We start from the raw sequence: 17065 nt of genomic DNA, 5'->3' as shown, positions 1-17065 counted from the left end.
CAGGTCTCCAAGGCCTCGTTGCTTTCTGCTGGCCTCCCAAATGATGTCAAATACTATATATAATATTTGACATTATATATATATATATATATATATATATATATATATATATATATATATATATATATATATATATGAAGGTGCTTCCAACTTGCCTGATTTATGAGCGGACTCTCCTCTCTGGCGATTTAACGACTCGCACATCTGCGTAGCGCTTGTTAAAGTCTTCCCGCTAGGATGAGGGGAAAAGTATATTAAAAGTATATTAAGCACTTTTACATTTGCGTTCCCTTACCTCCCCCACCCCACCCCCAGTCATAGCCGCCTCGCATTTGGAGGTGGGGGTGGGAAGAGAAAGGCAGTTCAACAGATTCAGCAACACACACACAGAGAGAGAGAGAGAAAGAGAGAGAGAGAGAGAGAGAGAAGATACCCAAGTTTTTCCCAGCACGCCTTACTGGAGCGCCTCCTGTCCATAGGAAAGAGTTCTGATCTGTGACACCTTTTGTGTCCGTATTTACAAACAGGACCTCGACTTTGGTTGGGCTTGGTTTCGCTGAAGGGAGCCGGCGTGGCGTCCTTGCGCTTGTCTCGGGCTGCACTTTGGGGCCAAAGGACCCTTTCTCTGAAAAGAGGTGGCCAGCAGAGTTTGTTGGCACTTTCTCCCCCTGGGTCACCCCACCCCCGCTGCAACCTTTCCAGGTTGCTTATGGGCAAATCCAAATCTGTTGTATGGGGTCTGGGTGGGCGATTGTGCTGGTGCACTTTTCCTTTTTAAACCACACATGTTTGGGAGTCACTTCACTGTGATGATTCTTTTAGGGGCACTACTAACCATCCTTAAAAAACAAAACCCGAAGAGGGAGAAAGAAGTGGGGAGGCGCTGGTGGGGGAAAGAGAGAAATCCACTTATTGTGATTAACTTCTTTTTTGGTCTTTAGATCTTCCCCTTTTTCACTGTACTGTGACACACGCTGTCTACCTCGCCTCAGTGCTTTAAAAAGTAAGGCCAGGAGGGGGTGAGGGCTGGGAGTACAAAGCCTCCAGAAGGCGAACAATGGCCTCCATTTTACTCCCCTACCCAAACGCCGAGCGCAAGACCCCAGCCAGGCAGCCTCCTCCGGAACGGGCCGCGGCGCAGCCTCCCAACTCCGCGTTCCCAACAACCCCTCCAACTTACAAAGGAGCGGGCGGGGGGGGGGGAGAGACACACAGCGGCCTTCCTCCTCCCTTCTGTAGGGCCCGCCTTGACCCACGCAGCCTGGCCAGCCCCAAGCCCTGCCTTGGGTTGTTTTTGTTTTTAAATCGGCCTTTTGAGAAATAAGACGAGGAATAATGCGACAACAAAAGAAGTTCTGCAGTTCTTGATGTTCTGTGTTGCATGTATTTATTTATTGGGTCCCAGGTCTTTCTTTTTAGGTTCCCAGCCTAGCAGGGGGAAAATAGAAAAGTAATTTCTCGTTATAAATATCTGGAGGTAATTATGTTACTGGTGTGAGTTGTTAGGGGTTGTAAAAAGATACAACAGCGCAGTGGGGTGCTCAATTGGGGTGAGACAATTACAATAAAGAACCTATTCAAGAGGTTTTGCTTTTAAAAAAAGAAGGGGGAGAAGACAGAGAGAGAGAGAGAGAGAGAGGAGGTAAAATAATGAAATAGTGGCAGCCTTCATTTTATTCGCCCCCGAAACCTCCCCCCTTTATTTTTTTGGAAGCTTTAAAAAAATCTCTTCTCTTTCCAGGCTATAATGAATATTAATTTTATTATTTCTACATAGAAAAAGAGGCCTCTTCTTCCGGGTCCAAAATGACTCCGGTATGATTTTTTAAAGTGCCTTTTCCCCAAAGCCATCTACGTTCCATTAAAAGGGGGGAAAATAAAATCAACATGGAACAAGGACTCCTCTCGCAGCGTGAATGAGGCGCGCGGTGGTAAATATTTACTCCTCTTTGGAGAGGCACCTGATTAGCAGCCGAGCCAAGCGCCCTGGACCCTTCTCCGGGAGAAGCCGGTGCCTCCAGTCGCCCAGAGTTTCCAGAAGGCACCCCTTTAACACACCAAACACGTCTGCCGGGACACACGCTTGCACGCAGGACAACCGCTCCAAGACAGAAAGACGCCGAAGCGTGAGAAGCAACGAGAGGGAGAGAGAGAGATTTTCGTACAGGCGCGGGGGGGACTGTTATTGTGAACACTTCCCAGTCTCTACTATACCAACTGGCGAAATTTATTTTAAGGAACTCACTTTGGCACTTATTTGGATGTTAACAAACAAAGACGGCTAGTTGGTTTCAGGCACCAACAAACAAACCAAGGCGTTATTCTGACGAATCCGTGATAGCAAAATTGGGGTGGGTGGGAGTGAAGAGATAAAAAGAGAGAGAGAGAGAGAGATTTGGGCTTTTGAGCTATTTTAATTACAAGGTGGACTGAGCTCTGCAACCCACCAGCAAAACCGACCCTTCTTCCCTTCCCCCACCCGGAAGCGCGATAATGGTGGAGTTCCCCCCTTTGGCAGAAAGTAGCTCCTTTTTACTGATTTTTTTAAAATGAAATTATTCACAAAGAGATGCAGGTAGGCAGAGAGCAGCCTCGACCGAATTTCCCGGTGAGTTTACAAACCCTACGCGAAACGCAACGTCTCCCTATGTCCCGGCTAGGCCTAATCTGCAAATTCCTATTTAAATCTCCAAATCTGGATCTAATCTGATCGTCTTTGAGATTTGATCCTCCCCTCCGCGGCAAACATAATTAGCTATTAAGATGACAAACGTTTACAATCCCGGGCCGAATAAGCAAAAGATAAACGCTAATCCATTGGCGTGGAGACGTTTGCTAAAGGTCACCGGCTATAAAAATTTATTGCCAAAGACCACAATTATTATTTTAGGCCTATAAAGACGCTCAGCCTCCAGCCATAATGAATGGCTTCACTTTCTAGAAGGAACTGCTCGGTGCTCTCGACTGGGCCTGAAAAGTTTATTTGTAAGCCTGGTCGCATCAGGAGTTTCTCCCCTCTTATTTTAAACCCCTGATTTGAAGACGCCAGTGCTTTATTATTCCCTCCCCCCAGTTAGATTAGTTTAAAGAGAGTTAAAGAAAACAGACATAAGTTTATTCTTGCACTCCTGAAGCGATCACTTGTGCAGCCCTTGCCTATGCAAGTTCACTCAGAAATGCTTTTTGTTTCAGTGACATTTATTCTCACGTTAAAGTGTGCGTAAAATCTCAGCCTCAATATATGGCGGTAGAGGTGGAAACTCTGAAGAATCGAGGAGGTGGGGAATGAACTTTTTATGGGGTTGCCCTGCATTTTCCGCGAGTCTGGGCGAAACTTCAAAACATCCACCTAACAAGGAAATGAGATTTCGAAAATCCAAAAACAAACCAAAACAACAGCAGCAGCAACAACAAAAATTGCTACTTGAAAAGGAAGCAGACAACATTCTCTAGCTTAGAAACTTGTGGCGAATGGGGTGGGGGGAGCTTTTGATCGCAGATTCTTTGGAGCGCTAAACTCGGGAGACTTAAACGATCTCGGAGATTTGAGTGAAGTGCTGTAGGGTGGGGGGCGAGTGACAAAGAGCGCAGAGAGAGAAATGTTATTTTTTGTGGCTGTTTTTGTTTAAACAGTTTGTACTTCGAACCAGGTAGTGATCAAGTTAGAAAGTTCTGCACATTCCCAGTCTCGTCGTGGACAAGTTTGGGGAGATCTCGCGGCTGCTTGATTGAGAGTGACAGTCCTTCAGCTCCGCTCAGACCTTCCCGGATACAACTACTGAGACCTGACTTGGCCTAGAATGTGACTCTGTGTGTCGTCGTCCGTCCCCCCCTCCCGCCGGCCCGCGTGTCTCTCTCTTCCCCATTTCCTTAAGGCCGGTTAGTTCGAGGGAAAAAAGAGATATATAGACATAAATAAAGGGAGAAGCGAGATTTGCCTAAACGAAAGTCCCTCATCAACACACACGCGCATACGCACACAGAGCTTCAGCTTGACGGAGATACAAAGCAACCAGGAAAAAGAAGCGGGGGGGGGGAAGACATTGAGCTTGGATCGACCCAGCTTCCCAAGAAAGCAAGTGGCCAAGCAACGCCGTGTGGTCCATAACGCCTTCTTCACAACAACTGCAACAACAAATGCCCCTCATAGGAACCAGGTGTGATGCATTCTCGTGTGTGTGTGTGTGCGCTCAGATGATCCCTACAGCTTTGGGCGTCCCTATCGCACTGTGCCAAACGGAGCAACCCTTTCGTGGGGCTCTGTCTAGCAGAAAGGCCGTGCGAGTCTGCTGCTGTTGCTATCCAAAGAGAGAGAGAGATGTTTTCCCAGAAAACAGGAGCGGGGGTCGGTCCATGAAGGAGGAGGAGGAGGAGAAAGAAGAAGAGGAGAAAGAAGGCTGGAGCGAAAAGGACAAAGTTTGGAAGCCTTTGAGAGTGGCATCTCGCCTAAGATCCTTTCCCGGAATGTAAGAAATGGTGTGTATGTGAGCGAAACGGGGGGGGGGGGAGAGGGATAAAGGGGGGAGGGAGAGACCTGTCTAAATATTAAAATGAACTGAAGCAAGGAGAAGAAACGAGCAGACTCACCTTTCTGAGGCATCCTGTCTTGTTGTCAAAGCTCCTGTCAATAGTTTTAAAAAGCGCCCCTGATTTGAAATGATGGTGCCTTAAAAAGGGTTGCCAGTAAAAGAGTTTTTCTCCACTGAAGCTGCTGGTTGTGTGATCTTGAGTTCCTGGGAAGGAGACAGAGATTGACAATAAAATGGGCTGTCACTGACTGGAGAGGGAGAAAGAAAGAGGATGTGAGCGAAGTAGGGGGGAGAAAGGGAGGGAGAGAGGGAGAGACAGAGCACACCTATGCTGATTGGTGATGGTTCAAGTGTATTAATGTATGTGTGCGCCTGGTCTCTGCCTCGCCTCCCCTGCTCCCCACTGGCCCATTAGCAAAGCCTGACCTCTGTCATCATCTTCCAGCAAAACACTTCCTCCCTGCGCCTGAACCAGAGCGGGAAATGAGGCTGAGCCAGGGCTCGCTTTTCAAACCCACTAATCACTCCACGCATGCAAATGCTCCGCTCGCTCCCACACAAAATATTGCTTTATGCAAAGCAACGCCATTGCCTCCTAGCTGCCGATTGGACGCTCACTCGCACTGCCTGGTTCAATTGGCCCATTTGTTTGAATATGAATGCACTGGCTTCTCTCTCTCTCTCTTCTCTCTCTCTCTCCTGCTCCCCCCCAGCTCCCCGCTCCTCCTCGCTTAGATTCCGCCGACCTCTCTCTCTCCCCCGTACACTCGCCCCCCCATCTCCAGCACTCTTTGCCCTGAGTTCCTTTTCCACCATCCCTGGGCTCAAATGCGAGGCTCCGGGACGCACGGTGAGCGGACAGGCACCCTCCGCTGCTGGTTTCGTGTTTTTTTGGGGGGGGGCACAATGTTTTCCTTGTTAGGGTTCAGTCATGTCTCCCGGCTGAACTTTTATTTTTATTTTTTGCCTCTGCCTCCTTCCCCACCTCAGAGATCCCCTCTGTTCGCCCCATTTCCTCCGAGATAGGGCCTGGAGTGAGTAAATAAATAACGTCTTTCGGAAAAATAAAAACTAGGACTGCCCTTTGCTTTCCAAGGCGATCTAGGTTTCTGCGGGTGTGTGTGTGTGTGTGTGTTTGAGGGGTGGGATGGGAGAGACAAAAAGTGGGGGGGGGGACCATTTGCATTTAAACAGTTCGCTCCCAGCAGACAATGGAGATAAGGAAAAAATAACATTCAAATGGTAACGACATAAATATTTGGGAGACAGGCGCTTTGTCAACTGGGAATCGCCTGGAGGTAGCCAAGTCCACAGTTGGGTGTGTGAGTATTTCCCCCTCCCCTCCCCCCTCCTTTCCTCTCCCCCCCTTTCCTCTCTCCTCCAAATGTGATGGAGAAAGGAAACTCTCTCTCTCTCCCCGCTGCCTGGAAAGTGCAGAGCAAATACACACTTTACTTTGTGTATTGAGGACTTTCGTGAAGGGGCCTGAAGAGTCCTTTCCCAAACACCCAAACTTCTTCCACGTGCCGTTTGTTGACTAAGTGCTGTTGTGTTTCTCTCTCCCCCCCCCCACCTCTCTCTAGCAGACACTCCAAGGAGGGGGAGAAAGAGAGGAGGGAGGAGTGCTAAAATATCTCCACCACAAGGGTCGGCTTGTGTGTGTGTGTGTTGGAGAGGGGGGGTTGCGTGTTGCTCTCACCAGATTTAGCTCACTCATGTGCGCAGGGCGATTCTCCCTCCCTCCCTCTCTTTCTCTCCTGCCAGGGAAATCAGGGGCCGAAGGAAAGCAAATGACTTTGCTTCTCTGACCACACACCACCACAAGTTCATTTGTTGAATGGCGGAGTATTAAGACACACCTCAGTACACTCCAAAGCAACCCCTCCGCGCCTGCATTTAAGGTGACACTGGCAGCACCAGTTTGAGCTCAGGGTGTTCCGATCGTTTATGGCGAGTGGTCTGAGAGGCGGGGAGTGGGGAGGGGTAGGGGAGATGAACTTCTGCACAAAGAGGGAGGGGGAAAGGAGGAGAGAGGGAGTGGGCAGGGAGGCGACGGGGGGGGGGAGGAGGAGGAAAGGAGGCAAAAAGCACCAGGAATTCCAAGAGGCAAAAAAGTGGGGGAGGGTTTCTGGTGGGGGTGGGTGGGACACGAACGCGCCAAGCATAAAATGAAGTCGTAGCCCCGCATACACTTGACTTCTCTTGACATGTGAAAAGTGCTAAAAGTCAGAGCTCATCAATAAAGTGGCTGGCGATTGAATGAGGGCCCTGACAACCATTGCATTCTTCAATAAAGTACAATGAGGAGACAAACGACTCTGCCAAGGAGTTTGCATGGGAGTGAAAGGACGCCTCAATAGGAGCTGGATAATGGGCTGCCAGGCCGTCATGCACTGTCATCTCCAGCCCTGCAGAGAAGCTACCGCGGCCCCTAATAGCACAAAATGGGCTCTTAAGAGACTACCGGGCGATTCCTCTCTGGGATGCGTGTGGATCTCTCTCTCGCTCTCGGTGTCCCCCTCCCTCTCTCCCTCCTTCTTCATCTTCTTGCAAACTCCTTCCTTCTTGTGCCAATTTGCCTTGATGCTGATTACCACTAATATGTGTGGCTGCGCTTTTATGCATCTTGCTTTCTATTTTCTATTTTCTTTTTTTTCTTTTTTAGGGGAGAGAGAGGATTCTGCAGCAAAGAAAGGCTGTTAAAATCAGGACTTTCTCCTCGGTCCCCTCTTTTTTTCAGGCCTCCGGTTCCAAAGTTTTTGGTGCCTTTTTTTGCAGCAAATGGGAAAGAGTCAGAGAGAATTGCCCAGCCTAGCTGGGAGGGTTGAAACATTCTTCTGCAAACGCCACTCAAGAAGACCAGTCTCTCTCTCTCTCTCTCTCTCTCTCTCTCTCTCTCTCTCTCTCTCTCTCTCTCTCTCTCTCTCTCTCTGTCCTCCCTCCCTCCTCCCTCCCTCTCTTTCTTCTTTCCTTTGCTGATCCAGATTTTTCCCCACCCGGGCATTACCCCCCCCCCCTTTATGTGTTTCTCTATCCCACATTGCAGTCCGCATCGATAACCCAGGCCACTTCAGTTTGCTGAAGGAAAGAGATCCGGTGGGCTGGACAAATCATTTACCTCCAGCTACAATAGTTCAGGCCTAAAGCGAACTGCACCCCCCCTCCACCCTTGCTGGAAATATCCTTTTTATTTCAATGTAATCGGAGCCGAATAACTATGATGGAAAGCTGGGGTGAAAAAAACAACCACACGGGGACATTCTAATAGGATTCCCCTTAAAAGGTAGGTAGGAAACTTGAGAATTCTCTTAGCTAGGATGCTGCTACTGATAGAGGTATAGGGCTCTGTGTGTGTGGTGTTTGGACGATTTTAGTTCTGTGTTTAAATTTATTATCCTTTCATTTTGCCCTACTGTTATTATTTTTGAAGTGTCTCCCATACATTGGAACCCTGCTAATTTCTGCAAAGTCCCCGCTATCAATGGCTAAATCTTACACGGCAGTCCTGCTCCATTCAACTCCATGGGAATTTAGCTGTTGACTTCAGCGGGCGCAAGCTTTTTCAAAGTGCGCCAAAGGAGATCTTTGCAGAGAGATCAAAATGGGAAGAAAACATAGATTACCAAGCCAATGTCTCGCTTGCCTCGCGGGTTTCACCGCAAAGAGTTGCCGCTGCGGGATAGTTTAGCAAAGTGTCTTGAAAGGACCCCGCTCCTTCAAGTTAGTCCTCTGCAAAAACTTTTTTTCTTTTCTTTTCTTCCGTTCGTCTAACAAAACTCTCCCTCTTAAAAAAAATCGCAGAGAGAATAAGAATAATAAAAATAATCCCCGAGATCCTGGGGATTTTTGTTTTGTTTAATGTGGCTTCTAGTCCTCTGAAAATCAGACGAATCTTTTCTCTCTTTTTTTGTCCAACAAACTTTTTTTAAAAAAATAATTCCATCAAGTGGAAACGCAAAAAAGGGCAAAACAGCAGGGTAGAAAGCTGGGGAAAATAGAATAAAATGAAGAACTCATGACGCTTGTTTTTAGGGGACGGACGGACAGGTCCAGATCTTCAGGCAAATTTCATTTTTACAACCATTCAATTAGCTTTCGTTTGGATTACCACCTCTTTATATGCTGCTCCTTCAGAATAAAGAAGCCGTAATCTTGTTGCTATTTCCCCCAGGGCACAGTGGGCCTTGTGCCCCTTCCCTCTCCACCCCCCCCGCTAGTTTTGTTTTGTTTGTTTTTTAACTGGGGGGGTAATGAGGGGAGGGAAATGGTGAATAATCTGACGTCATTGCAGAGATGGGAATGAAGGAGAGAGGAAGTAAGTCTGGGAAGAAAAGAAGAAGGGGGGAGGAGAGAGAAAAAAGTGCCACAAAAGGTGAAGAAGAAAAAGATTGGGTGCCTCGCTTTGCTGCTGATTTATCAGGACGTTGGAGACGGGAGGCCGAGGGCGGGCGAGGGAGCCTCCGAAGCAAGGAAAGCAAAAGTTGAAAGGGAAGGAGGGGCGGGGAGAGGGAGGGAGGGAGGAGGAAGACAGGAGCGAAGCGGAGGGCCTGTATGACAATGTGCATGTGTGAAAGAGAAAGAGGAGAGGAAGAGGACAAGGCGTGTAGAATGGGGGTGTGAGAAAAGAAAGTGGGATTTCTGCGAAGACGTGGAAAGGCGAGAAAAGGGGAGGAGGGGCAGAGCAGGGCCGGGCCGGGCGAAGTGTGTGTGTGTGTGTGTGTGTGTGTGTGTGTGTGTGTGTTTTAAAGAGCCAGGGAGAAAAGTGTAAAAATTGTGTGAGAAAAAAAGCACAACTTGGAATGAGTCCTGGAGTAGAGTAAAGGAGGCGGGGCAGAGGGGGGGAAATGGGACCAGGCGCGCTTGCTTAGGAGTAGGCGCCGTGGAAGGAAGAAGCCTGCTTCGGATCCGGCTGGGAGAATTGAGATGGAAGAAGGCGCACGTGTGGGAGATCCGGGCGAGGGGAGCAGGTTCTCACGTGCAGCGAGAGCACACGTCTGCCAGGGAAGAGATGCCCTTTGCCGAGCTCAGGGCAGGCTCAGCTTGCTCTCGCAAGCAGCGTCTGGGGGCGAGCGCTGCCAGCGATAACCCCGGGAGCCTTTGAAATACGTAGTAGGCCTACCTGCTCTCCAACGACCGGGGGGGGGGGGGGGGAGTCCTTGCCAAGTTGAGCCACAACTCGAAGGGCGCCATTTTAACTCTAGGTTGCTCTGTTTTGTTTTGTTTTTTATACAACACCCCAAGTTGGTGTTTTCTTTTCGTTTTTTAAAAAAAGCACGTTCTGGATTCCCCCAGATATATATAAACAGGCGTAAACAAAACAGGAGAAACCCCAAACTCCTCTGCCCTGTTACTTTTTTATAGTCTTTTGTCAGCAGCTTTGAACTTGAGAATTAACTTGCTTAAAGTGGCAGGCACACGATGGAGCAAGGGGGGATGCGGTCGCGAGTGGGGTGGCAAGCTCAAGCGTCCTTCTTGGGGGGGGGGGGTAAGGGATGATTACCCCCACCAGTTTTGCATGTGAAATGGAAATGAGGAATGAACGCGCCAGGGTAGACTGGCTGCGGGGGGAAAGAAATGGCCCTTTTCTCCAGGGATTTCTCTTGACCACAGGAGGGAAAATAAAAGCTGGACAGAGAATCAAATGCATTTGATGCTTCACCAGGTTGGCACCTTAGCACCTTGCCCACCAGAGCTGGAGGGATCGCCACAGCAGAGGACTTGAGAAGCAAGGGTCCGGATCCCAAGTGGATTTCTAAGTAGACACGTGCTCTCCACGTAGATTCGGAAATGTCATCGTGGATAGATGGGGGGAGGAGCTTATTTACTCCCCAAAGATGCGCACCTAGGATGGCAGCTTGCACCTTTTCTAACTTGGCAAGAACGAACACCAGACGAGCAGCAACAGCAACGAAGAGTCTTGTGGCATCTGAAAGCCAAACAGATTTATTGTGGCATAAGCTCTGTGTGGAGGGGAGCCAACGGAGTCTGATGCACGACGTGTTTGTCTGTAAACTGAGTGCTAACTGAGGATAACACTTCCTGCCTCTGAGGAAGAGGGATCTGCACCACCAAAGCTTATGCCTCGGTCCGTCTGTTAGGCTTTATTTCGAAGGTGCCACTTCCTGTTTTTACTACAACAGAGTCTGGCTCATTCTTCTGAGCGTCTGGTGGATTCAGAGTGGAGTGATCAGAAATGTCTTGAGCAGTTAGGAATACTCCTGCGGTGGGAAATAACTTGAGGGATTCCGGTTTATATCTTTTCTTTTTCTTTTCTTTTTGGGACGGAATGGGGAGAATAGGATGAATTCTCCCTCGCCTTATGTACCCGTGTGAGGTACGTTAGTCACTCTGCCTTTGGATTAAACTTCTCTTTACCTTGAATTGGAATATTGTGTGTGTGCGCGCGCGCCTGTGTGAAGGGCACAGATGTTTAGTAAGTGGATTCAAAATCACACTCGGAAAGTTAATATTAAGATGAGAGAATTACAACTGAAAAATTATAATCCTTTGCAGTTTAAAAAAAACCCAAACCCTTACACCCCCTTAAAAGAAACAGCAAACATCTCTACTACTTTTTCACAGAAAGCAAACATATCAAGGAAATGTGACTAAATTAGATTCATTCTCCCGATACTGCCATTGATTGCAGAAGTAGGTATTTATTTGTCAGGGACAAATAATAATAAAAAAATCTCCCCTTCTCCCCTTCTCCGCTTCCTTAGGAACAGGAGTCGCACAGTTCAGTGCTCCTGGATCGTCTTGTTGTATTAATATCTGGCTCGCGAACCTCCTTTTTTTAATACCCAGAAAAATGCTTAAAGTCCTCTTGTCCACTTCAGTCTCCCACTGAAGAGATACACAAACCCTGACGTGTTAGACTACAATGCGTTTGCCTCGCGGACACCGAATGCCGAGTCGGATATGGAGAAAGAGCGCTTGAAACCTCTAATGCGCCGGACATTGAGTTAAATGGAGCTTTGGCGAGTTTAGGAGCAATCTGCAAAAAGTTTGGAATCGATTTAACCTCTTTTACGTCGGGCGTTTTGCAAGAAGGCGCAACCTTTTGTGTGGAAGGATTAAAAAAAAAAAGGCGAAGGGGAGGGGACAAGAAAAGGACTCAATTTATGGACTCTGAAAGAAAAGGCAACATCCATGTTTTTTCCCCTCCTTCATCCAGGAAAGGTTTGATATTTATCTTGGTCTAGTAGATTTTTCGAAGGGACTTGCTGGAAAGGTCTCCCCCCCCCCAAAAAAAAAGTAGAAAGGGAGCGGGGACTCGCCGGCAAAGCGCATCCTGACGGGCTTTTTAAACACTATTGATTGGGACAAGCTGTTCCAAACCCCAGTAACAGTTAATCTGCCTGTTAATCAAGGCGCTAAGGAGCTCAATGCGAGTTTTATTAGCGACTAGAGAACACAGCGGCAGAAAGGATCAAAAGACTCACCCCCTTGATATTTGTCAAGACAGACTCCCCCTCAAAAAATATATTTTCAATTACAGAGCAATTCTTAGCTTATCATCGCCCCCTAACAGAAACACGCAGATGGTTTCACAAACGCTGCCAGAGAAACAACTGCAGCGAGAGCCTCAGAACTGCAGACTCCGAAAACCTCGCGCCGGACCCAACCCGGCACTGCGCGCCTAGAAAGGAGCACTCGCTCACCTCAAAGCGAAAACAGTGCCATTATTTCTCTCCATCTCCCCCGCTGCCTTTCTCTTTACCACCGGAATTCGAGAGAGAGTGGAAGGCAACACCTGAAAAGCCTATGCCAATTTAAACCATCCTTTCTTCCTCACGTTTCTCTCCCCCCACCCCCTTGTGCCTGTTTGCGAAGGCACTTTGGAGTGGGTTTGCAGGCAAAACGGACGGAAAGAATTTGCTATGTTCCCCAACACCACCTCACTCAGGTTTTTTTAATTAAAAATATTTTTTTAAAATAATAACGATCCTGAAGGGGAAAAGTTGAATGTGGGGTTGTTGTTGTTTTTTGTTCTTTTTAATGGACTGGCCCAACGCTCATTCAATAAAGGTAAAAGTGGAGAAATATTATCGCGTCTGCGAAAATCAACATTTTGATCTTGTCATTTTTAATGCGAACCGATGGTGCTGGATGTCAACGAGATATGCGTATAAAAGACTATGTGGTCAGAGGTAATTATGTCACAGCTTTTTCTCGTCGTGACAGCTGGATAAACACAATCTCCAATAAACATCTCTAATTAGGGAGGAGGACCTGCGAGGCTGGGTGTCTGATTTATTACTCACCCAGAATGTCCATTTACCGGTGGAGATTAAAGTGGGCTCCCCCCTTTTTTTGGTGCCAAAGTACCTTAAGGGATTTGGTGTAGGAGCTGAGGGGCTGGGAAGGCGAAGTCTTACGGCTTGATCCAGGAGAGTGAATGGAAAAGAGAGAGAAAGAGAGAGAGGGAGGGGAGAGCCATTATCCTACTAATCCCCTTTTTCTAATTAAGTACAAAGAAGGAGAAGGAGAAGGAAGAATCTAAAACATAATTTACCTGCCTTGGGCTGCAATCCTAAACGCCCTATTTTCAGCCGTTTGAATTTACTCTCAAGCAACCATGCGCGCAGGATACAGAGTTTTACTTCTCAGGAAGTGCGGTGCTGATTTCTCCCGGCGCAGTTCAAGCTCTGTTTACTCAGGAGCAAGTCCTACCGGTTGAAACATAACTTTTCCTTACAAATAATGGGTGCCTAAGATTGGAGTTTAGATTGTGCGGCTGAAGTTGCGTTTCTGAACTTAAATGCACCCTACAATTTCCCTTGCTTTCTCTTCCACTAACAAACGAACCATCCAGAGTTAAGCAAAAACAAAAACACAACGAGAGGCTCCACCAGGCACCAACCAGGGTATTTCCGCACACCTTTTCAGTCGTTTGAGCAACCTAATGGAAAAGAAAACCATCACCACGCCGCAACCTCAAAGGAAGTTAAACGCGCGGATCCAGGAAGCAGTTCCCAAAGCAAAAAGGTTGAGACAGTTAACCCGACGGCAACAGATGACAGGCGCAACAGAAAATAGAAAGCACTTCTCTCTCTCTCTCTCCACCCCTTCTTAATGCACCGACTGCATTTTTATGCAAACCAGGAATACTTAGCAGTATACGTTTACATACAGCCTAGCATTAAACATATCACCTGGAAACAAATCCTATTTCTAAGGGACTGCCTTGAAAACACGGAGGTTTCCAGCTAAGGCCCCAAAGCTCCTTTACTCTGGAGTAAGTCTTACTGGGCCCATTTACCTGTGCTTAGAAAAGAACGTCAGTTTTAACTCCAGCGGAAGACGTATCGATTTCGGATTTCGGCTGAGGTGGTTTGTGGATCGGGCGCGAAAAAGCGCGCTTCGCAGGTTGCCTTAGTAAAAGATTCGTTACCCCCTCCCGCTCATTTTTTCCTTGGTACAGCTTCAGTCTGGGAACAATGATCTAGCAGAGACATTACCTTGCTGGAAACGTGGGGACGCCCTAGAGTTAGTGAGTGCCCCAACGGACAGCCCCTCCCGGCTCGCCTAAGCACAGAAGTCGCAGCGAGCAGAGCCATCCAGGACGGGGAGGGAGTGATGTGGATATGCGCCGGTTCACAAACAGACCCCAATTGGCAAGTGGTTACCAGGCACGTGAGTGAACTGACCGGAGAGTGCAGCAGGACTCCGGGTCAGACTGGGGGAAGAAGAAAAAAAAACACCCAGCCCTAAACTCCGCAAAACCCCGAAAGATCCACCGGACCCGAGGATCTGTCTGCACCAAACTCCCCCGACGTCTCTGAGTTGCAGAGTCCCTTCTGAAGTGCCCAGAAGCTCAAGGCGAGCCGGGCGTGCGTAATCCGAAGCCCCTTTTCGTTCTACCTCAGTGGAAATCGTTAATTATTAGGTCTTCCCAAGGAAAGCTCAAATCACACGGTCTGGGGATTGAAAATGCTACCCAAGTATGCGAGCCGCATTCTTTCGTTCCCTTGCCTGAACTCGGGAGCGCCCTAGCGAGGGCTGGAGGCCGTGGGCGAGTTCAAGGACCAACTTCTTCCTCCTCTCTCAACCCACCCCCCGCGCACCCACCCCACACATCTCCAAACCGGTGGCTGCGAGCACATGAGCCGGTGTTTCCATACAAGGCGCCTCGGTTGTCCAAGCGGGGAGAGGTCAGAGCTGCTCCAAGCCTCGCGTCTGCCTAGCCACGCCAAAGCCCAACTCTTTGCCCCGCGCCCTCTTCCTCCCTCCCACCTGTTGGCACTGCGCTTTCCGTGCGCGCCCCGTCGAACCTGGCAGTTGGTCACGAGCCAGCGTGACCCCCTTTTATGCCGCTTGTAATTAACACTCCGCACAAGGCTGAGAGGGGGGGGGAGATAGCAGGGGGGGCGGAAATAAGAGTTTGCTTTTTTTTTTAAAAAAAAAAGATCCTGGGCTTGGTAATGGAAACGAGGTCAGAGAGAGAGAGAACGCGAAAGGAAGAAAAAGAAATCTAGACGAGGCAGAGAAGGAAGGGGAGAAACAAACGCAGCGGCAATTGTTTCAGGAGGAATCCGGCAACTCCCCCCGACGCCTGGATAAAGAGCATCAAATGTTTACCTGTTAGACAGAGGGCAGGCAGAGGCTCATGATCCGCGGGTTCCCAATTGCGCCTCTGAGAGTCGGTAACTGGCAGGTTTGATCGCCAATTTCTACATAAGAATCTGCCACACAGTTTAAATGTCAACGACAATAAAAAAGAGGGTGCCTGGCTTTGCACTAACTTTCCCTTAATATCAGCGCCAGCGCCTCTCCCATTGGCTGGGCTGCCCCGGTGACGTCACGGCGGACAGTAGTTAGAGCTGAGCTCATAAGAAATTTTAGACAACAAGAAGCTCACCGGGGCCGGGAGATAATTCACCTTCCCGTGACCACTGGAGGGGCTGAGAGGCGAGGCGCACGCGGACGTGGGCCAGCCATGCTGGCTTGTTCGCTCCTGCCTGCCTATCTACCTCTATCCATCCACCCGAAAAAGAAAAAGAAATATGTTTCATTATAAATAGATCCCACTATCAAACAAGGTCCTCCTGGCTGATCCATAGAAGCGGCTCTACCATAATATCTGGTCTGTGGAGTGTTGTCCAAAGGACGGCCCTTGCAGTAATAATAATAATAATAATAATAATAACAATTCTTTAAAACAACACAGCGATGATTTGTGATTCTGAGTGTTCTTTTGCCTTTGTATTCCTCTTGGATCCTCATACTACGACTGCCCTTCACTTCCCCCCCCGGTCTTTCACCCGCACAAAAGGAAGATCTTTTCTCCTTTTTCTTTCCTTCTGTGTATACAGGAAAATCCGCAGGTTTAATTATGACGCAGCATCTTCAGCACCACGGGCGCAGAGATGTCCCTGGACTGTTTTTTAAAGTTCTGGAGAAGAGCTACCAGGTGGAGCAGAGCCGCCGACTCTCAGTGACCGTCCAAAGTCGAAGCCTGGGTCTTTCTACCTGAGGCTCCAGATCACACACACAAAACCCCCACTCTGCCCACGGCTCAGTTATCAATAAAATCAACCTTTATCACTTGGTTCCTAGGTTTCTGTTTATGGAAGGGCTCCAGTCAGGGGGAAAATCCAATTTGTACTTTTGGATGGCTACCTGGGTTGTAGCACTGGCGAAGACGAGGCTTATACGGTATATTCGCACCCAAGCGAATGCTGCTTTCAGAGGGGTCTGGATCTAAATTTTATTTTATAAGTGTGTAAAGCTGTCCAGTTATTAAAAGTCGATAATTAAAACAAATTGAAAGAGAAATTCAAACTGCGCGTGGACTTTCATTTCAAATCATTGAACACCTCAAACACTTAGGTGTGAGAGTTGAGTTGATGTTTTGTGGAGGTTTTCTTCCAAGCTCGATTCAAAAGAAGACCAGTGGGTCCTTCCTATCTATCTTTTCTCCCCTCCCCACCTTTCTCTAATCAATTTTTAAAACGAAGGGCGTTCGTTTTAAAGTTAAGCCCCAAGTTAAGTGCCGCTTATTTCAATGGAAGAATAGCGCCCTCGCTCATCTCTCCTTCCCACAGAAATGAATGGGACCTAGACCATAGCGCTGTTTTTCATTTCAGAGGGCTGACACAACCTTTTCAGAGACCAGGCCGCATCGCGCCTTTTTGGCCCAGAGGGTGTTAGAATAATCATCAACATCTTGCTTTAAGGTCCCTTTCTTACAACGGCACCGAACATGTCCCCTTTTCCTCAAAGTTCGAGGGAAAACGACGTTTTCTACAGGCAGCTAATAGTGTTCCCTCGACCAGCAATGTTTTCTGAAGGGCAGGGAAGCTACCCCCTGCTCACACCTTTGATGACACAATCCACTGACTGGATAGTTCTCCTGAGTAAACAATGAGAGTTGGGAAGGTGAGTTATGTTCCGAAGGAACCCACGAGATTTAAGAGAAAACGGTGGAGATCTTCTTTCCTTTGAAACCGGGGCAGAGTTCTCTCTGCAGGCAACATCAAGCAGGTAACGTGGTCTGGGATGGGGAGGGGGGGAAGGGTCAGAATAGTTTT

At 48.3% G+C, this 17065-nt stretch overlaps 1 long non-coding RNA gene across 1 annotated transcript; it reads right to left on the bottom strand.

Moving 5' to 3' along the window:
• Window positions 1-155: 155 nt before the first annotated feature.
• LOC132592701 (uncharacterized) lies at window positions 156-15262 on the bottom strand. Its single transcript, XR_009558233.2, has 3 exons — window positions 15114-15262; window positions 4588-4733; window positions 156-232 (listed from the first exon to the last, which is right to left on the bottom strand). It is a non-coding gene; the product is annotated as an uncharacterized LOC132592701 (long non-coding RNA).
• Window positions 15263-17065: the final 1803 nt, after the last annotated feature.

This window comes from Zootoca vivipara, chromosome 1 (assembly GCF_965207765.1).
Source record: "Zootoca vivipara chromosome 1, rZooViv2.hap1.1, whole genome shotgun sequence".
Taxonomy (NCBI): Eukaryota; Metazoa; Chordata; class Lepidosauria; order Squamata; family Lacertidae; genus Zootoca; species Zootoca vivipara.
The sequence above is the reverse complement of the archived record's forward strand: the minus strand, read 5'-3'. Positions and strand labels throughout refer to the sequence as shown.